The sequence below is a fragment of the Cygnus olor genome, chromosome 2 (assembly GCF_009769625.2).
Source record: "Cygnus olor isolate bCygOlo1 chromosome 2, bCygOlo1.pri.v2, whole genome shotgun sequence".
Lineage (NCBI taxonomy): Eukaryota > Metazoa > Chordata > Aves > Anseriformes > Anatidae > Cygnus > Cygnus olor.
The window spans coordinates 76,532,139-76,555,488 of NC_049170.1; the positions used below are offsets into that span (position 1 = coordinate 76,532,139).

General features: G+C 35.0%; 1 long non-coding RNA gene across 1 annotated transcript; it reads left to right on the forward strand.

The window, feature by feature from the left end:
• Positions 1-391: 391 nt before the first annotated feature.
• On the forward strand, positions 392-22,665 carry LOC121065369. Its single transcript, XR_005817016.1, has 3 exons — positions 392-424; positions 2,535-2,615; positions 22,298-22,665. It is a non-coding gene; the product is annotated as an uncharacterized LOC121065369 (long non-coding RNA).
• The last annotated feature ends 685 nt before the right edge of the window (positions 22,666-23,350 follow it).

Here is a 23,350-nt window from a genome sequence, read left to right on the forward strand (position 1 = left end):
TAAATACATCTTTTGAGTCCTATTGAGCCCCCTCGGTTTCATCACAGAAGTTACATATCTCTTAGGGAACAGTACAGTTTCATTTTACAGCAGTGCAAAAGATGTAATTCCCTGCCCCTCAAATACAATTTCAGGGACTGCCACCTTCCCAATTCTTCAGTTTTTAAAACTTCATTAGTGTGTTTTTCAGTATTTCCTATGACCACACTACATGTGAGGCAGTTGTATCAGCTCCTCATCTTCCTCTGGAGCAACCTGCTATCCAACTTGATGAATCTGGCCCCACATCTCTCTGTCCTTTCTGAAGGAGCAAAAAATGTTTTGAAAACTGAGAAAGAACATTTTCCCTTTTCCCTTTTTCTCCCAGATCTAAGCTAGACTTCTTCTTTTTCAAGGGCTACCAAATGGGCTATGAACTTTACAGGTGAGTCAATGTCTAACCCCCTTTTTTTTTGTTTTTAATATTTCCTAAACAGATGGAATGATACAATTCTTCTTAAGCTGTCAGCCTAATGAATCCATAGCATTTGATTGAGAATGATAGATGCACTGATGTAGAAATAGAAAGCTCCCATATCAAAAATTGAATTCTAAGACCATCAGGACCAAGGCATATAATCATCAGCAAGAGAGCTATATATTTTAAGTTTGCTTCAGCCAACCAAATGACATTATTTTGTGGGACCATACAGTATTTAAAGTGCAAATAATTTCTAACTTTGAGAGAATTTATTAGAGAACATTCTGGGTGTATAAGCTTTAAATACCACTGCACTTTGTTATAATTCTTGGAAGTAAGAGCACAGGAAGTTCCGCACGAACATGCAAAAAAACTTCACGGTGAGGGTGATGGAGCACTGGAACAGGCTGCCCAGGGAGGTTGTGGAGTCTCCTTCTCTGGAGATATTCAAGGCTCATCTGGACGCCTACCTGGGCAATCTGCTCTAGGGAACCTGCTTTGGCAGGGGAGTTGGACCTGATCTCTTGAATTCCCTTCCAACCCCTACAATTCTATGATTCTGTGATTCTGTAATCCTATTTCCACTCCTACCTGTTGCACTGTCTAAAAAATAAGAGTATAAAAAATAAGAGTACCTGTGTGTTAAGCAGTGTGCAAACCCACTGAGGAGGGGAGAGGAGGGGAGAGGAGAGGAGGGGAGGGGAGAAAAAGAAAAGAAAAGAAAAGAAAAGAAAAGGAAAGGAAAGGAAAGGAAAGGAAAGGAGCAGAAAGGAAAGGAAAGGAAAGGAGTAGAAAGGAAAGGAAAGGAAAGGAAAGGAAAGGAAAGGAAAGGAAAGGAAAGGAAAGGAAAGGAAAGGAAAGGAAAGGAAAGGAAAGGAAAGGAAAGGAAAGGAAAGGAAAGGAAAGGAAAGGAAAGGAAAGGAAAGGAAAGGAAAGGAAAGGAAAGAAAGGAAAGGAAAGGAAAGGAAGAAAAGGAAGAAAAGAAAAGAAAAGAAAAGAAAAGAAAAGAAAAGAAAAGAAAAGAAAAGAAAAGAAAAGAAAAGAAAAGAAAGAAAAGAAATAAAAGGACAGGACAGGACAGGACAGGACAGGACAGGACAGAAAAGAAAAGAAAAGAAAAGAAAAGAAAAGAAAAGAAAAGAAAAGAAAAGAAAAGAAAAGAAAAAAGAAAAGAAAATAAAAGAAAAGAAACCTGTTGTAGAAAAAAGAAATGCCCATAGTATCTGCATAAAAATAGAATTAGTCATCTGGGGACAAGCCAGTCCTGACAGGAAGAATTTTACTGAAAACAGACATCATAACATGTCTTTAAAAAATGAAGTGAAAACTAGCGTACTTCAGGAACATTTAGAAATTGGAAAGACTCTTTACCAATCAATGAAAAGCACTAACAGAGAGTTGAGCTACAATGTTACATAAAAAAGTTGTGCTGTGAGCAGAACCGCAGGTAGAATGGAGGAGATGAAGCTTCTTTCACATTTTCCAGGAGGCAAGCTTGTTGGGGTCAATCATGTAGTTTCCTGACATGTGCCAGAACTATAATTTTCTGTAGTTTTGACACAGGCTAACATTAGGAAAGCAATATCTGTTCTCTTTCTTCTTTCTATCACTGATATTACATGTGGTCGCAGTAAAAATGCAACAACTGAAGTTATACAATTTCCTGTCGACACCAGCAGGAAAGCAGAGATGGAAGCTGAATGTACAACAAGCACTTCTAGAAGCAACAACAATGAAAAGAAGAGAATAACACCTTAACACAGTTGTATAGGTGAGGAATAGAGGGATACTGCAAAGTGGCAAGGGTAGTAAAATTATTTAAAAATTGGATAGTCATAAAAAGAAGCTAAAAAAAATGCCTTACGCAAACCAGCATTATCACTGCCTCCTTCCATATTTGTTTTTAATGGTTTTCCATATACAGGAGCTCAATATCTATTCTATCCTGCCAAGTTGTTAATCAAATTAAAAATCATTACACCAAAAAGAGCAGACCAAGAAAGGAGCCTCATATTAGAAAAAAGAAAAGCTCATAGATTAATTTAATAACGGGATTAAATATTGTTTCTGGCAGAAAACATTCCTCTAGGATCTAAAATATGATGTATGGATGAGAAGGAGTCATGCCCAGATCACAAAATGCTGTGACTATAAGGTATAAAGTCTTTTTAGTACCAGCATGATACACCTAATAAGTCATCTGAGTGATTGTTGTAAAGAGATACAAGCGTTTTGCACTCAACCAGACAAAGCTTTAACAGAGATGGGATCTGAGCCAAGGGATCAGGAGTCAATATTAGACTCTCAGAACAATGAGTTTGAGATGGGAAACAATGAAAACAAAGTTGACAACAACAAGGATGTTGATAAACATACACAACAAACGACACTGGAGCAGACTGTCTTAGTTATGGCATTACAAATTACAAACTCTTATGGAGCTACTTCTGTGTTTGTAGAATAGTATAATCAAGATCAGAAGTTAGCCTGGAATGAGTATGTTTGCATTTGAAAATGTCAATACATCTCATCATACAGTCAAAATTACATGGCTTCCCATATCACAGAAGCAAGTGGTTAGGAATTAAATTACTGATTTCCAATAACTGATTGATTTAGACTTACTACAATATCTTCTTTTAAATAAAATGTAGATTAGGGAAAAGTGATGCTATATAAAAGACTACTGGTCTAAATTCTAAAGAAATATAATCTACATCCTGCAGAATAAAGGTCAGGGTCAAACATTCTTTCGTGCTCTCTCAGAATCTGTTTCCTTTAAGTGAATGATCACAAATCCTTCAAGTCTTTCTTCCTTTAGATTAAATCCAGGTGAAGGGTTTTGTCAAGCATACTTTGCAAGCAAAAAAACAGCCAAGAGTATTATGCTATTTTGAGAAAATAATTTAATATGGATTTCTGGAACAAAACAAACTATTTTAAAGAAATCCATAAACAACTGTAATTGAAAAACTAACATACACCACCAACACAATAATACACCCAATATTCTATGTCTACACTTTACTAAACAATGTATCAAGAAGACAAAATCAGAAGCGTGGATGCAGACAATTAATATTATATCTCAGTCATAGTCCTCTAAAAGTTTGTATCAATTTTTATTTCAGATAAATATCATCTTTTTTTTTTCTTTTTTTTTTCTTTCTTTTTTTTTTTTTTTTTCCCACTTTAAATCTAAATCTCTACAGAACAGCAAACTTAAAGACCTCCAGCAAGTAGACCACTAGGGAGAGACAAAACTACTAGGAGAATTTATCTTCCTTACAGTTGAAAGCTGTTCTCCCAAAGCAAGATGCTAAAGGCTTTAAAAGCCTTGTAGAAAAATCCTTAACATCAAGGTAGATAAAACATGCATTGCAAAATCTTATATTATAACCAAAAGCTTATATTTTTAACTCACTTCAGTGGCAGTCCAGAGGCAAGATGAGCTTAAAAGAAAACTGTTCTAATATTAATTTATTTTATGAGTCTATCCACTTTTTGGAGAATCAAGAAAGTTCTTTAAGATCTAACTCTATTTAATTTTATATTTTCAAACTGAAATATCTTGACAATTAAAATTATAGGTCTATTCCTGGTCCAGAGAGCAGTATTTTTAATTTAAAAATTGTAGCTCTTTCTTGCTACTATGATATGGCTAAAGCAAAATCTCTTAAGTTATAATGTAAATTTAAAGTAATAAAATGTACATATATGTCATGATACTTGCCTATAGAATACACTGAATACTTTCTATTATAAAGTTTTTTTTTCTCCCCCCCAAAAAAATTCATTTTTTTTTTCTTCGTCTTAAAAAGTACCTATGCCATTCCTTACATCTGCTCAGTTGTGTTAGAGAAACTACTCTTAGAGAACAAAAGAGATTTGCAACTTTCATAAAAAAAATCACATGGCAGTTGTAGTTAGCCATGTAGACTTGAAGAAAGTTAATAAAAGGAAAAAATGGAAGAGTCTACCCCCCAGAAAATGTCCCGGTTCTTTCCGACTGATGAGCCCCTAAAGAGAATATTGATTCACTTTTATCAGTGTTCCCTGATGTAAATGTTTGTGTTTTCTTCTCCCTCTTCTCTCTCCATAGTGTTACAAAATTGAAGAGACATTAAGAGCAGTACACAAAATATTTTGACATGGAATCTCAAGATGAATTTAAGACTGAGTGATTTATATATTTTTTAATTTGTTATGGCACTTACATTTTTTACTCAGAGATTTACTTAGCTGCCTAAAATTTTAACCATCCTCATACTCAAAATTATCATCTATTTTGCTGAAAGTTGGTCATGTGTAAGACCATTTAGTTATATGTCATTGTAAAATCCCTGAAGATATCCCATTGGGCTCTGGCTGTGACTGTGGCTGCCTTCTTTTTCTCTGTACCAACTCCTACGTGACTTCCCCACACTGCCTGGGACTGAAAATATGCCTGCTCTACCTAAGTCTTAACATACTTCTCTAAGGCGAAGACAGGTCATGATTTTATTTGGAAAAAAAAAAAAAAAAAAAGTCTTGGGAGTCCATGGCTCCACTTTTTGCATAAGGATTTAGCACGTGGAGTGTTTATCAAGGATTACTTTTAGCTTGTATTCAAACTGTGGTGGAAAAAATCTCAAGTCCATGCTGCCTCAGGGAGTGAGCTACCCTGCTACATTCCTTGCTTGGAATGGACCATGTGCAGATAATAATTTAAAATTAATCATACCAAAATCAGAACAAGCAGAAAGGGCACTCCTTTGTGCATCTAAAAGGGCAGAGATCTCAATGCAGGACTAAAAGACCTTAGTCCTTATTTCCACTTCCTCGGCATTATTTCAAATTTTTGATGAGAAGGTAATGGAATGAAAATAGAAGAAAGGGCTAGAAAACTTCCTCTATACATTCAGATTTCTGGGAGGAAAAAAAGAGCAGTGCTCCTCACCAAGTTTCCTACTAACAATAAAGTTGTTTTCCACTCTGCCTACAGACATTCCCCTGATGGTAATACAATATTTTCTAACAAAAGCTTTCCTGAAGGAATGATTTTTCTTTAATCTTTAACTTCAAATTCGTAAAAGCGGGGACAGAATTTTGGAGATTCCTAAGCTTAAGCTTTCTAGGAGATCATTTCATACCTAGGGTGTCAATAAATAAATAAAAATAATAGTAATAATAAAAGTGGATGTACACGAACCTGTAACAAAGCTGCAGTGAAAAATAAGCTAATCCCGTAAACTTGGTAGCTATTTATAATGCACTGCATTTGATCTCGGAATCTCCCTATCAATTTAATTACAACATGGTGATTAACTTTGTTGATATAATATGTTACAAGAACTCTAGGGATGTTTTCTGGAGGGGAATGTGACTTTCAGATGACTATAATCCAATTGCAACACTTGCAATTCTTGCACATAGAATTTAAAAGCACATGACAGTGTATCTTCAATTGTATTGGTAATATAGGTAAGTTTTTAAAGAAACAAGTGAATTCTGTAGATAAGAAGAAATATATGCAAAAATGAATTCATATAGATCTCAAAAATTTTTTAAAACCTTCTCAATTAATCAATTAAAGTCACAATAAATTTCATTATTAAATGTTTTTCCATTACTCAGTGAAAGTCATAAATTTGGTAGCAACTGAGAGAAGAAGAGGTAAGAAGGTGGTTAGTTTTAATACAATTTGTGAGATTCCCAGGAAAAAATTACATGGATAATCAAGTTAAACAAGCAGTGGGGAACAGAAATTGAAGCCAACATGCCTCTAGTTTTTCCAATATTTCATTCATTTATTTAATACAAGATTTTTTGTCTTTTTCCTCACACACTATCCTAATGTTTGACTTTAAAAGTTAACACTCAGATGACACTGAATAAAAAGGAAATCCTGTCAACAAATTTTCTTTGTCAGGTAGTTGTCTGAATAACTATGTATCTCAGCTCTTTAATGAGTACTGCATCTAAATAATTTATCATAGCCCTAGTCCTTGAAACTCTAAAGATATATGAGAAAACTTAGGCTAGTTTAAAAACAAGCTAAGGGCAATATTACTGCACTCCTAAAAGCATAATACAGCATTGATAAACATTAACCATGCTAGCAAGCAGTAAAAGCCTCCATATCATTTAGAGAGCTCTTATATGAATGTGTTAGTTTATTTGAACTGAAGAAACATGTTTCTGCTATTCTGACACTACACAGGTATGTCAAGAGCACTGAAGAATCATCTAATGCAATAACTAAAACTTTTGGTATTCATAATTGTGTTTGAAAATCCATCAACACAGGAAAAATGGGGAAAGATACATTTTTTTTTCCCTTCCCATTCATACAAAATTACCTCTAAAATATAGTCAGGAATTACTTAACTCAGTAAAGGCTAAACACATAACAGGAAGAGTAATCAAGTGTCAAAAACATTTATTTTCATGTTGTTCATATAGGTAATTCAGATCATTCCCTTAGGACACAAGTAGTTACATGTACTCTAAGAATTCCTCTGAAGCAGCAGAGAAGTAGCTCCTACTAATGTTGGTAGTGACAATCACTGGCAGAAATTAGCCATCATATGCAAAAACAAAACAAAACAAAGCAAAACAACCACCATCTATTTTATTATCCAAGAAGAAGATCTATTGTATTATTAGATGTACATATATTATTTTCTGTCACAGAAATCCCCCCAAAAAACAGGTCCTTTTCCACATGCTTTAAAAATAATTATATGCGGACATAAACACTTTTGTTGTTATTCAGTTCAATCTCTGGCCCCTGTTTAACAGCCATAATATGCACAAAGGCCTCCATTTATGGTCTTTCTTCTGGTCATCTCCATGTTTGCAGTGCCTCCCTGCCATCTCACGGAAGGAAAATGATACCTTATAATATTTTAATATGAGACTGCCATTACATTATTGACTGCCAAATAAATTTTCACACCCTATCATTCAGTAGCTCTGCAGTGGCATTTGAATTTTCTTTTGCAAGCTTAATAGAACAGGAACAAAATAAAAAGTAGAAATGCTGGGTTTCACTTTGACAGTATTTTGTCTTTGATTGTAGATAGTAACATATTTGTAAGAACAGAGCAGCTTTTTCCCTCTTATATTTGCAATCTGATGGGATTAGTGCATATTTCAATATCCTGCCAACGTAAAATCTGCATACAGACACCAAGAACAAACCAAAATTATAAGTAAACTTGGCTCTACATCTAGGTGTGTCTTCTGAAAAATAGCTTGTATTTTGAAGTTAGATGCTGTAACAAAAACAGTTTAACTGTTCAGACACAATGTAGTAAGTAGCTCCTGCAAAGACATTCTAATTTATACTGAGGTTAGTTTTTGTAGGAAAATAGTCCTAAGCATGTAATTTTAGATATCACTCAGATGGTACTTCATGACCCAGAAATACTATTAAGCAATACTAAGTAATATTTACTTCTATTAACAAAATATTTTATACCTAACAAATATGAACATTCAAGGGATACATGGGATGTAATCCCAGTATACTTACTTCTGTGCACGTATTAGGGGAAAAATGGTAAGTGCAGTCTCTTTGAAAACTGTGCTGATTGCACTCAAATGTTTCACAGAAAAAGAAGATATTTATTATTTCTAGAATTAAATAAGTTGATATTAGACTGACGTGCATTTTGTCTTTCAGTTTTTATGTACTATAATATGATAAATCACAGACTCACGGAATGGCTGAGGTTGGAATGGACCTCTGGAGGTCATGTAGTCCAAACCTCCTGCTCAAGCAGGGACACCCAGGTTGCCCAGGACCATGTCTAGATGTCTTTTGAATATGTTCAAGGAGGGAGACTCCATCACTTGTCTAGGCAACCTGAGCCACTGCTCCATCACTCACACAATAAAGAAGTTCTTCCTGATATTCAGACAGGACCTCCTGTGTTCCAGTTTGTGCCCATTGCCTCTTGTCCAGCCACTGGGCACTACCAAAGAGATCCTGGCTCCATCTTTGCACCTTGCCTTCAAGTATTTATAGACATTGACAAGATCCCCCCTGAGACTCCTCCAGAATGAAAAATCCCAACTCTTTCAGCTTCTCCTTGTAAGAGAGGTGTTCTAGTCCCTTGATCAGCTTGGTGGTCCTCCATTAGACTCTTTCCTGTATGTCCACATCTCTCTTGTACTGGAAGGCCAAGAACTGGACACAGTACTCCAGGTGCAGCCTCACCAATGCTGAGTAGAGACGAAAGATCACCTCCCTTGACCTGCTGGCAATACCTTGTCTAAAACTGCCAAGAATACCATTAACCTTCTTAGTGGCAAGGTCATATTGTTGATTCATGTTCAACTTCGTGCTCGCCAGGAGTCCTAGGTCCTTTTCTTCAGAGCTGCTTTCCAGTTATGTGGTCCCCAGCATGTAGAGATGCCTGAGGTTGTTTCTTCCCAGTTGCAGGACTTTGCACTTCTCTTTGAACTTCATGAGATTCTTGTTAGCCCATCTATCCAGTCTGTTAAGTTTCTTCTGGATGGCAGCATTGCCTTCTGGTGAGTCAGCCACTACCCCCATAGAATCATAAAATCATAGAATATCCGAGTTGGAAGGGACCCATAAGGATCATCAGGTCCAACTCCTGGCACCACACAGGTCTACCCAAAAATTCAGACCATGTGACTAAGTGCACAGTACCCCCAGCTTTGTGTCATCTGTGAATTTACTGGGGGTGTGCTCTACACCATCGTCCAGATTGTTAATGAAGATGTTAAACTGGAATGTGCTCAGGATTAATCCGTGGGGTACTCCACTCATTACTGGACTCAAAAAAAAAAATATAGACATCAAAATTAAATGGAATATTAGCTATTCAAGATGTTTTCCCTTCAATTTCATTTTCTGGAAAATTCTGAAAATTTCAAGGTTCATTGCAAAACAAATGAAAAATAAATGTAGAACTTCCATTCCAACTTTCTATAAGAAGTCAAAAAGAAGAAAAATAACAGTCAAGAGTGAAAAACTACATATAGGTCTGCAGTAATCAGTGTAAAGGGAGAACACTTTACACACAACTACAAGTGCCTGTCAATAGGTCTAAAATACCATAGGTGTGCTTTTTTAGTTGCACCTGAAAGTTATCAACAGCATATTTTATTTTAGTGAAGAAAATTTCAAATGTATAATTCACTCACTTAACTGCCTATAGTACCCTTTAGACATATATTTATTTAGAATATTTCCACTGTCTCAGGGAATATATCACTGATTCTGTGCTTATTGCTTTCTAGTACCCTGTTTTTGGTATAGTCTCCTGAGGGGAAAATAACGATGTCTTTGATGTCAGCTTCAGTGATTCCACATTATCAAAGACAAGTAAAACTAATGACAACAGTGAATGAAACTGCAAAACAAAGTCCTGGAGATCTGAATTTCACATTGTGTAAGCACATGCCTTATAGGATAACCTCTCAGAATATCTCCGCTAGTTAAAAAATAAGTTAATAGTTTAATTCTTTTTTGTAGCTAGAAATATAAACTTTTATGATGGTTCTGTTGTTAATGGGTAGCCTTTTAGCAACTGAGAACCTAATGAGAGATATTCACAATTTTTGATTTACAATTTAACTTCATGGAATGCTCAGAAAAATGATCAGTGCTTACTAGGACTTCAAGACTTTCAGAAAATTACCCGGTAACCTAGTATCATCACCTTATAAGTTGCAAAGCTGTTTCAGCTTCCGCCCCAAAATTCAACTAAATGGAATCAAAGAGTTTCAAAGTAAGAAAACATTTCCAATTTCCTTCTTGAAGAAGACATTATGATTAAAAAATAATGAAAAATAGATGAACTAAACTGTAATCAAATAAACCAAGTGAAGGTTCAGATCTGGTTTTAAAAAAAAAAGAGTAATTTCTTTCTATCACATGATGAGTGAAGATAGAATTTCAGACACTGCTAAAAGTTTCAGTCAATATCTGGAATTTTCAGCTTACATTTATTTAAAATTGAAGTCAGCATACTTCGTAAGTCTGTGTAAATTTTATACAGGTTGTTGAAAGGTGGGAAAAAAGTAACACCTTTGTTAGATACTGTTGAAGCAGTATCGAATGCAGAGAAAGTCAAATACCATGCAGTTATGTATCCATTGGAGTTCTCTAATATGAATGAGAAGTTATGGCATGTGATATATATTCTAGCAGGTGATATTCTCTTTGAAAGCATAGACTACTGACATATATTTAAGTTTAGAATATATAATATATAATAGCACATTTCCAAACAAAGTGGTAGTTGAAAACACCACCGAAATCTGAAAAGTAACCATAGTGTTTAGATGCCTGACCATGGCCAAATAAAATCTGTGTACACTTTTCAGCTTGCATTAACATTTTATACACCTGCTTTGTAGTTCTTCTTGGTATTTATTTGCTTCCAGCAGAAACTGTTAGCAAGAGTTCATTTCAGTTTCTAGTTATCAACAGTTGCCAGTGCTTTAATTGTTTGAAATATAGACATATGTGATAATGGCATTTCTAATTTAATATCCTTTTTGCCTCCTTTGTGAAAGAACTCTCCAAGTCTTGCTGTATACATTAATATTGAGGCAGCTTGCTTGGCATTTATTTTACTTGATGATGAACAACAGGGAAGAGCTCTCTGTGTTGTTTTGATGAAATCCTACAAAGTGAAATTTGAATAGAAAATAATGCAGTTGCAGACTTTTCAAAGAGAAGTAAACAAAATATGAAGAAAGACTTGGAAACTGCTTTTGAAAGTCTTTGAAGAGTATTATAATTGTCTTGAAAAGTCGAAGAAAGAAGACAAGCTTCTATAATCTCATTTAACTATAACTTCATCAAGCAGTGGTGTAGAGTGGTGCCTGTAATCTCTTAATTCATTTAACTCAGAAACCCACCAACTACAAAACAGTGAAGAAAACTCTAGAGTTGCTAACATTGTGACAGCAAATGGTAGAAGACAAAATTTTAGTTCCTACTGAGAACACAAAAATGAGTTGTCAGATGTACTCCATGTAATCACAGAATAATTGAGGTTGAAAGGGACCTCCAGAGAACATCCATTGCTCTTCCACATTTAAATTTGAAGCAACCTGGTCAAAAGGCTCAGGAACATGTCCAATCATGTCTTCATCCCTCAAAGGAGAGAGATTAACATTTTGCTCTAAAACTAAACTGGCCCACAGAAACTAGTCTTCATAGAGTAAAAAATGATTTATTGGAAATACAGCTGGACTGCAACACTTCAATGTTTTGATTCACCCTTCAGCATGTAAGCTATGAAGATGAATAGCATATCTAAAAATGAACTACAGCTTTATTATTATTATTTATTTCTAGGTACTATCCATATGCATTTAGTCTGGTGAATAGATAGTTGTTTTTCAGGCCCTTTGGGCTGAATGGATGTTAATTTGAAATAATGGAAAAGAAATGTGAAGAGAGCCAAGGTTCACTTGCAAATGTGTGGATCGTCTACATCTTACCAGAGTGGTTTGAAAATGTGTCCCTTCTATTAACTTAGAAGAACAGTGCTTGACACTGTGACACAGGTTTCCTACTGGAAGAAGTAAATGGAAACATATTCCTGTAGGCCATTTTCCTGCAGTGTGTTATGTTTTATGTTTTATCTTGTTTGGCTTGTCTTAAGTCAAGTTCTGAAGCCTTTATGGGATTTTGAAAACAACAGCTAACAAAATTATTTATAATGCCATATTTGAAGAGTCCTCGCCTAGATATTAAGCCATGTTTGGACAAAAATCTTAATCAGAAAGAACAAAAAGGCTGTGTAAATTAAGCTTATGATTATGTTCGAGGTCTTACAACATAAATGCAGATAAAGAGTGAAAATGGACAGAAAACACATAACATGCAAGAATAGTAAAAGAAATGCAGATCCAATTGCAAGAAGTGAACAGGAATCACACAAAGAGGCTTAGAAAATTCTGTTTGCAGCAGAATACAAACAGGAAAGACTACATTTTGCGGGGTCTAAGAAGAGGATGTTAGAATGTGAGAAAACATTCTGGGTAAATACATGGATATGTAAGGAGAGCCATACGTTTGTGATCTCATGAAGAAACAGACGTAAATCAAGGAAAAAAAAAATCCCACAGTGCGCATAAGTTTTCGTGACACAAAAACATCTTTTAAGGCCAGAAGAATTCCCTTGTTTTTCAACCCTCTACTGCAACATGGTGCTATATACTGAAAACATGATGCTACATGTCCTGATCATCCTGGAGTTGAAAGTGATCTTATTTGTAAAGTAAACTACCTACAGTATAGGATATAACTCGCAAGATAAATTTTGCTATGTGCTTCACAGCTTTCTTTCCCACAATGAATGTAATATTAATTTAAATTCACAGCTAAGAAATTGTTGTATTATACAGAAGTTCAGAAAATGGTATGAAGAAAACACTTTTTACAGTGATGTACTAAGGTTTAAAAAAGATGTTTATATACCAGAAAGAATAGTAATTATGATAATGCTTAAGTTTTGTTGGTTTTTTTTTTTTTTTTTTCCACAGCAACTCTCCCAGCTATCTTTATTTTATCAAGAATCAAGGAATCCCATTCAGGGACTAGGACTTAATTGTACTTTAATTGTACTTCGTGATTTTGTAATTTGTGGCTGCAACCCCATTCCACAAATCTATGATTCTAAAGGGGGAAAAAAAAAGAAAAAAGAAAAAAAAAACTTAAGATTAACTTCTTGTTTGTGCATTACCTAATAATTATAATTTAATATAGAATATTAAATATAAAGTTTATAGTAAGCAAATATTAAATCTTATGAAATATTTGTTATATAATGATAATAGTGTGTAAAATTATTATTATTGGACTCCTTAATTAGACATTTGGAAGTTCATAATGAAACACAAAGTTTACTTACTCTAAATGTATAATACAACATTTATTCATAGAATCATAGAATGGCTTGGATTAGAAGGGACCTTAAATATAATTTAATTCCAAACCCCCTGTCATGAGCAGGGATGCAACTCACTAGATCAGGTTGCCCAGGTCCTCATCATGAAAGGTCCTACTTGTGAAAGAATGCCATAAATAATACACTAATACAAATAATACACTAATACATGTCCACTTCTATATAGATTTATTTTTGTTTTAGAGAGGAAACATACTGAGAAACACCTTTAAAACAAGAAATATTTCACCAATTTCGCTATGAGAATTTTTAAGAACAAGATGACTGAATAATAAAGTACAAGAGTATACATAAATTATAGTTTAAACTTTTTCATATTAATATAAGGTGACAGAGGCATATTATGCTCCTAGGTAAACTTTCAGATTTTATTGTACCTTTTGATATGTCAGAGATCCATATAGGTAAACTGAAATACTTACTGACAAATTTTTTTTATTTATTTTTTTTTACTGCCTCCTCTGCAGACACAGATCAAAGAAAGGTGAGCTGCTATTTAATGTATTTGGCATCCCAATAAAAATTATGAATATTTGCATGATTAAGTCACTTATTTAAGTTCCACTAGTTTCTTACCCATCAATATTAGCAATTCACATCTTTGAGTAAATAAAAAATCTAGAATATTAAATAGAAAAATATAGATATGACACTGATAAATAAATGGAAGAATATATTAGAGAGCAGTGTCAGTTAAACTACTTTGGTTAATGTTTTGTCAGCATGTGCATTTTCTAGGATCTATAACATAACAATAAAATGCTGTCGGTAAGTTTTCAAACCACTCAGCACCTGGATTTTGCTTTTCTGGAAATTAAAAATATAGACCTACAAAAAGTTTTCATTTGTTATTATCATAGAATCATTATAGAATCATAGAATGGCTTGGGTTGGAAGGAACCTTAAATATCATCTTGCCCTGCCATGGGCAGGGATGCTACCCACTAGATAGTCCACTAGATGCTATCCACTAGATTAGGTTGGCCACAGCCTCATGCAACCTGGCCTTGATCACCTCCAGGGATGGGGTATTCACAGCTTCTCTGGGCAACCTGTTCCAGTGCCTCACCACCTTCAGAGTGAAAAATTTCCTGCTAATATCTAATCTAAATCTTCCCACTTTTTTCTGATTTTTTTTTTTTAAATCATTCCCCCTTATCCTATTATTATCTGCCTGAGTAAAATGCTGCTCCCCGTCTTTTTTTATAAGCCTCCTTTTAGTATTGAGAGGCCACAATGAATTCTCCATGGAGCCTTCTCTTCTTCAGGCTGAACATCCCCAGCTCTCTCAGCCTTTCATCACAGGAGAGGTGCTACAGCCCTCTGATCATCTTCATGGTCCTCCTTGGGACCTGCTCTAACAGGCCCACATCCTTGTTGTGCTGGGGGCCCCAGATTGGATGCATTACTCCAAGTGGAGCCTCACGAGGGCAAGGTAGAGGAGGACAATCACCTCCCTCGACCTGCTGGCCACTCCTCTTTTGATGCAGCCCAGAATGCAGTTGGCCTCCTGGGCTGCAAGTGCACATTGCTGGCTCATATTGAGCGTTTTGTCCACCAGAATCCCAAAGTCCTTCTCGGCAGGAAAGACTCTTGTCTGGGATTGCCCTGATTCAGGTTCAGCACCTTGTAATTGGACTTATTGAACCTTATTAGGTTCACATGGGCCCACTTCTCAATCTTGTCCAGGTCCCTCTGGTTGGCCTATCTTCCTTCTGTTACACCAACTGCACCTCTCAGCTTGGTGTCATCTGCAAACTTGCTGAGGGCACAATCCTATCATCTATGTCATTGATAAAGATATTACACAGCAGACAGACCCCTGAGGGACAGCACTCTTCGCTGGCCTCCACCTAAACATAGAGCCATTGACCAGAACTCTCTGCATGTGGCCTTCAAGATGATATCCACTGAATAGTCCACCCTTCAAATCCATCTCTCTCCAATGCGGAGGTCAGGATGTCATATGAGACCATGTCAAAGGCCTTACAGTAGTCCAGGTAGATGACATTGGTCGGTCTTCCCTTGTCAACTGATGCAGTCACTCCATCATAGAAGGTCACCAGATTAGTCAGGCACAATTTGCCCTTGGTGAAGCCATGCTGGCTGTCTGGGATCACTTCTTTATCCTGCATGTGCCCTGACATTGCTTCCAGGAGGATATTTTCCATGGTCTTCCCAGGCACAGTGGTGAGGTTCCCCAGTCTGTAGCTCCCCAGGTCCTCCTTTCTACCCTTTTTAAAATGCAAGTGATGTTTCCCTTTTTCCAGTCACCAGAAGACTTTGCCTGACTGCCTTGCCATTTCAAATGTGGTGGAGAGTGGGTTGACAGCTACATGATCCAGTTCCCTCAGGATGCTGGGATGCATGTCACCAGGCCCCATATCGTTCAATTTTTCAATTTCATTAAGTGGTCTTGAACCTGCTCTTTGCTTACAGTGAGAGGGATTTTACTCCCCCAGCCTTCCTCTTCAGGTTCACGGACTCGAGAGATGTGGGAAGCCTGACAGGCATTGAAGACTGAGACAATGAAGTTGTTGAGTATGTCAGCCTTCTCCATGTCTGTTGTTAGTAGTTCATCCTTCTCATTTATCAGAGTGTGTACACTGTCCTTGGCCTTTCTTTTCTGGCCAAGGTACTTATAGAATCCCTTCTTGTTATTCTTCACATCCATTGCCAAGCTCAGTGATACAAAGAATTATTGTATCCTCCTAATATTTTATTTTATTATTTCATTTCATTTCATTTCATTTCATTTCATTTCATTTCATTTTATTTTATTTTATTTTATTTTATTTTATTTTATTTTATTTTATTTTATTTTCAGTGTACTGTAGTGAAATTCAGTATAATTATTTTTTAGGAAACTGGTTAAATTCAAACAGGAATATATTTGTAGTATAAAAAAGAGACATTTAAATTGTTTATCCTCAGACTACTGGCTTTCTATTGATTTTGTTATATTCATGTAATAATGTATTGAGGAAAAAATAATTCACCAAGCAAGAGTACAAAAATACCATTAGATTTTATTATTATTATTATTTATTATTATTATTATACAGAAAACAACAACTTTGCAAGGTGTTTCACAGACAAAAAAAAAAAAAAAAAAAGTTAAGGCTTCTAACCTGGACAACTTAGACTATTTTTTAATCTTTTTAAAAGAGAGCTTCTAATAATAGGAGAGAAACACTGGAAGAAAATGTTAAATGCTTAGTTAGTTAACAAAGTGATGGAGTGGGCACATCTATTGATTATTTTGTGTTTGCTTGTTTTTATTATATCTTGTTCTCCAGAGTGAGTTTTAAGGAAATTGTGGTTTTTATTAAGAAAATACTCCTGGGGAGGTTTATTTGAAATTGTTCTTACCAAATATGGTGTTAAACTTCAAAGTTTCTATCATAGTTTTCAATCTCATGAAATTCAGGTCTCTAAAGACTTTATGCAAATTCTTACATTTAGTATAAACAGAAACTGGCTTCTGTAAGTACTGACGTAGAACTTTTTAGTCCTATGTGTAGACAACCAAAGTAAAATGCCATTGGATTATTAGTATGCTTAATTATTTAGGGGTCTGGAAAGTAATAGAAAGAAAACCTGCATTTGAAAGTGATTTAGTGAGTTCTTAGGATAAGATTTCTTTGTCAGTTATTAAATGCATACATACCATGACATTATTTAGCTAAGGAAGTTGTAAATAATGAACTTGAGTCTTTGCTCCATTATAATCTCAAAAATATATGTATATAGCCTTTTCCAAGCCGATACATTATTTCTTCATATAATGTCAATACAATTTGCACTGATGTCAACAACAAAATTTATTCCTGAATTTGATTCTGCAGTGTAGGGCTCTCTGACATGAGTTGCTCTGCAGGGGGAAGGTTATCCACAACATCTTCAGCAGTGAGAAACTGTCGTCTTCTTTCTCCATCCTTTAAGCATCCTTATAAGCAGAAACATCACATGACATATAAACAACATGTCTTTTAGCATGCTGGGTCAAATAGGCTATATAGCTAAGTTCAGAAATTACGTGCTTGCTAACAATTTCATTTTTTCTTAATTTAAATAAAAAGCTACAGAAATTGAGTATGTTTACAGTCAGATGTCTTCTCACCACTCTTACTCTTTCTTCAAAATGACAAAAGAAGCTTTCAGTAGTTGGAAAGATTTCAGGGGGAGTTTTTTAATAGAAAGAGACCAACACTTCTTGACTGTTTGAAAAAAATATGAGGACAAGTAAGTATTATTTTGAGGCAAATTAAACTCTTTGTCAGTCTAGAAGTATTCAGGGATATGAATACAGCAGAGTAATAGACTGACATAATATTTTATTATTTCTATGATTTCTGACACTTATGCTGTTATTGCATAGATATGCCAGAGAAAGCAATTAGTAATTGCTAAAATTTCAGAGATTTAGTGCCAAATTGTTAACAGGTGGCTGCAGCCAAGGGAAAAAAGCAAAAAATAACAAGAAGCAAACCGTGAGAAATTATCCCACGTGGTCAGCTCCTTACTTATTTATTTAAACTTGATATTTTATGGCTTTTGAAACAAGAACCATTCATATTGTTCTGTGTTAATTTTTTAAATTGATTCAGTAGAGAACAACACACTAGTAGCAGCCATGACCATTAGGAAGCAAAACTGAAAAAAAGGCAGGAAATGATGTGTGGAATGTTCAAAAGAGATAAAGGACTTTGTTCCAACGGAAACGTTATTCATTAATAAACTAAAATAATGATAGAATAAGCAAAATAAAACTTTTGAGGAATACAAAGAAATTTTTTCTTTTTTTTTTTTTTTCCCGGAATTGATTCTATTTATGCCTAACATGAAGATATAGTCTCTTTTTTTGTTGTTGTTGTTGTTTTTTTGTTTGTTTGTTTGTTTTGTTTTAATTGATAGCATGTTTGTAGAAGAGATTTGGTTTTGAATCTGTTTCTTCATTTTGATAAAATTCACATTCTCTGTGTGTGTATTAACAGTGAAAGGAATGAAATATAATTTGTCCTTTTCTCTTTTACTAAGGTCAGTGAATATCGATCCTCTTCAAGTTTTTCTTTGGAGCACATTCACTTTGCAGTCAGTTGCTGAAGTATATCATTCATATTCTATAAGAAGTCTAAGTGTCCTGACTGAAGTACTAAATGTTTTTCCTAGGGAGGAATACAGATAATCTTGACATTTGCCTATATTATGTTCTTCTACAGATGAATGAACTATTACAACATCTTCCACCTAATAAATGACAAGCTGACATTTTCTTTTAGATAAGTACAAACACTTATCTTCTAAAAACTACTTGTCCTCTAATAACTACCAGAACCATTTGTTTTAAAAATCTTATTGTTTCACGTAGTTAATAGCTTATACATTTCATTTAGAAAGAAATAACTTTTGAGAATGGCCTGTCTTGACATACTAGTAAGAGTCAAAGAAGGAGATCCACTAAAGCTGTTGCTCATTAAAGTCCTAATAAAGAGGTGGGCAAGGCAGCAAGTAGAAACAAATCCTTCACTTTCTTAATGTTCAGACCATCTCTGAAATCAGTGAGAGTTATTCCTGAACATCCAGATGAAGTTTTAGTGCCTTGTGTTTGCTTTTTCTTTTTCCTTTAAAGTATTACTTTTAGCTTTAATTTCCATCCAAAGGTTTTTGTTGAAGCTTCATCTGAGTAAAATCAGGAAGAGGCAAAGAAACTTACTTAAATCTTGATTCTGTCCTTTATTCACATACAGATTGGTTTCAAATGCTACAGAATGGAAGACACACAGTATCACCAGCCACTGTTTGTAGTTCCTGCAGTATCTGGGAACAGTAGAGTTAAGAAGGATGAAGATATAACATTCATTCTGACCGGACTAACTTTGCCGTCTAAAGGTCAAAACCTTAGGTCTTCTGAAAAGTGTTTGTATTCCAAGAGCTGCTATTCAGGGCTTTTGAGACAGAAAATTAAAAATCCACTTCCACTAAAAGTCACATACAAATCATCATATCTTCTAAACTTCTCTATTTTATTTTATTTTATTTTATTTTATTTTATTTTATTTTATTTTATTATTTTATTATTTTTTTTGACATGCCCAGTTAAAGGAATTAGCTAAATATAACCAGGCTACATCTGTATGCTTGAGAGCATCTCCAAGAATTCAGTGATACTGATTATTTGTTCTGGCTTGTTCTCCCACGCTCCATGTTCGCTCCATGCTCCTCTCATTCTTTCTTTCCCTCACACATTGCTGTTATCTTTTAATTCATCTTCTCTTTGGCCTTATGTCCTTTTGGATTCAGACTTTCCTCCAGTTTTCATTCCTTCACATTTTTCTAGCCTTGTACTTATTTTCCATTTTCTTGACAAGTCACAAAATAGAAACTCTAGCACAATTATAGGTAAAGAAGGAAGCAAACAAACTCTTATGGGCTAGAAAGCTAGGTGTGTCAGAAAAAGGAGCAGATCAGAAAACAAGCATTTTGCAACAAACAGAAATGTTATTTAGAGTGCTGATCCACACTGCCATACCTTCAAGATGCTCCATGAATTAACTGTCTCAGCACTGGGATATAAGGATGGCCCTTTCTCATTTGTTTCTTTACCTCACTCTTGCTTTTTGCTCCAGAAAATCCCAATAGATTTTTGGCTGCCATCTTCAAAATCTACTTGCAGGCTGAAAAATACAGATCAACAACAAGTATGTGTGATAGATTCCTGTAAATCCCTGCTTGGTTTAGCATAGCATGCTATTGAACAGTCTTTTCTGCAAATCAAAATGTGATTGTCACAATTCACCACTGCAAGGAGTGCTGTAAATGCAATACTAAAAGAATAAAAAGAAAAAGGAATGCAATTAACTGCATGAAATTAAAGTATGTAACTACCAGTTGCACAAATAACCCTTTGCCATTACAACATATAATGGATAGCAAGTACCTTAGTTTTGCAAAATCATTCATAAAAGCAACTTAGATTGCTTATACCAATTTATAATAAGGAAATTATTGAAATTCTTCCTTGCTTATATAAAATGTTTTTAAAAAGGAAAACAAAAACAATCAAAAAAAAAGTTTCATTGATACCATATTCTATGTAGATATTCACTAAGAGCAGAAAAATTTGAAGGACAGAGAATCTTAAAGCTGAGAATGGAAATCTGGTTTATTTTGCCTCTTTAAATATTATTACTTTCTTTTGGTTACTTGGTAATGAGTAATAATATATGAGTATGTATAAACTGCATTTAAGACATAAGCAGAAAACATATGGAAAACATATGTCCAAAATTACTAGATCCTGGATTTTTTTCATCTCCTAAGTAATTTTCTTGTGGATTTATGTGTGTGTGTGTGTGTTTGTTACATACATTCAGTGCTGTTTTGTTTTATTTTGTTTTGTAGTGTTTTATCTTCCACTTTTGCTTTGGACTAGAGGGTGGGGAAGCCTGCTGTATTTCATACATACACAGATCTCATCATCTAAGTGTTCAGCATGAAAGTGAAACAAATTAAACTGACAGTCGTATTCCCCACTTTATAAATATTTGACATTCAAACTAGCATAACCAAATGCAAGCTCATGGCATGTAAAAATAAAGAACTGGACTGCATATAAAATCCCTCTGGAATACAGAGCTGTGGGAGAACTGGTGTTTGATTTCTTTCTCTTTCACGGTTAGTTGTAGATACAGTAATTCTGGCCATACAGTCTGCTTTTAATTGAGGCATTGTAAGAAATTTTGTATCCTTTGACTCAGGATTTCTAAGCTTCTATGTAAGGTGGTGGGGTGACCAAAAAGACCCTGTATCCTCTTGGCTATGAGTACCAAAACTTAAGCTGATCGTTAAAAAAAAAAAAAAAAAAAAAAAAAAGTGGCTGAGATTGTAGTAACATTAAACTGCAATTATGATTGAAAGTAGTGATAAAATCCCAGTTGCTTACAATAAGAACAAGGTTCAGACTTATGATAAAGTGTTTTTACTTCAGGTTATGTTATATCCTTTTCTTGGTGACCAAAGGGATTGGTTTCCTTAGGATTTTATGATTTATTATTGTTGTTGTTGTTGTTTTAGTTGTTTTGTAATTAAGTTCCCCCTTTAGGTACAGACTTTCCATTCCACTATACTATAAGTTTCATTTACTGTACCAGTCATAAACTGATTTTTCCTTTTAATTCAGTCTTACTTTAACATTTCATTCCTACGCATCTCATTCTTGGCTGCTAGGAAGGATACTGCAGGTAAAGCAGGTTTACAAATTTCCTGCCCTAAAGGCTAATATATATTTTATACATTTAACAAATTATTTAGACAGATGCAGTATAAATTTATTGTTTTGGGCATTGCGTAGTAAACTAAAGACAAAAAATGGGACTAAAGTCTCATAACTGAATACAAATTGTCTATATTTCATGGGGGATCTATGTTATTTCTGATGTATAAACTGGAAGAGGGGGCATGCTAATTTAGGTGCTTTGGTAGGGCACAACATGTCTGTTTCCCCACACAGACTGACTCACTGCCTGCCAGCTTCAAGCATGAACAAGCGCATCTCACCTCCATATGTACCTGTCTGAGAGATTTGTGCTGAGCAACACCCAGTTACTTTATGGTATTGCAAGGTCCTGGGTTGTTTAAATAATAGGTTTATTGTGTTTTACTCAACGTCTCTGAAATGATGGTGAGAGAAGCACAGCCACAAACATTCACTCCTGACTTACAAAAGTGAATTGCACAGGAGCTGTGCAGATCATGGGAACTGAAGAGTAAATTCTAACCAACTGTCCAAGTGTTGTGTGTTTCTTTTTGTTTGTTTTGTTTTGTTTGTTTGTTTTTGTTTTGGTTGGTTGGTTGGTTTCGTTTGTTTGTTTGTTTTTGTTTTGTGCAGATGTACAGGGGCCTTTGGGCTTTGGTGGCTGACAAGCAAACTTCAGACAAGTTTGGAAGTTAAGAGGGAAACATCCCAGGATCTGCTGCTTAACCGCAGACTTTCAAAATACGCTTATCTTTCCATAGAAAATGGAAAAACGTACCAGTTCCAAGACATACAAGTGGGGTTCCTTTTCAATTGGCCTAGATGGTGGACCAGCTCTCCTACAGCTAATGGGAGTAGCAGTTTTTAGAAATCAGGCTGTCAGAGAAGAATTCATGGAGTTATAATATATAATATTGTCCTAAAACAATCTTTATGATGAAACTGAAATGTTCTGGGCTCTGTGGCAGACCTGGGAAGTTAAACATGTCTCTTCTTGGCTATTGTAGAGGCTCAAATAGGATTAAGGCTGAGAAATGGAGGTAAAGGGCAACACGAAAAAACTCAAGAATCCACTCTTTCTTATCTTTAAAAGTGTGCTCATATTGAATGGTCTTGCAGAAGTCACTTAAATAACAGACAATTGATTACTTGGCTTAATGCAACTGCACTGTGTGTAGTAAGAAATTCCTCATTTTTTTGAACGATCTAAGTTGCAACCATTAAATAACATTCTCAGTTCTTATTAAATTTGTTGACATTGCATGTTGCCATGCACAGAATCATGTTTTTCCACAGCACTTGAACATATTTTGAACTATTTATTTTAACTGTTTTCTCCAATAATTTCACATGTACCACCAAGACAGAAGCAACCCTTGAAGCAAAGCACTGTGCAAGGATGACAGGATGCAGAAGCCAGAAAAAAGCTATCAGTGCATACAAACTACCACAGAATACCATCTTTCCTCTGCTTTTCTATTTATCGTGGCAGAATATGAGTCAGAGAACTGCTTAAAATAACTTTTTAAAAGATTTTTTTACAAGGTGTCTGCTGCACCAGAACTATGCAATAGGACACTGGTTCTAGTGCTCTTGCATGGTCATAGCACAAACATGATGATGATTCAAAACAAATAAATAAACAAATACATATATATGCAAGACCAATTCTAGTAAGCTGTGTAC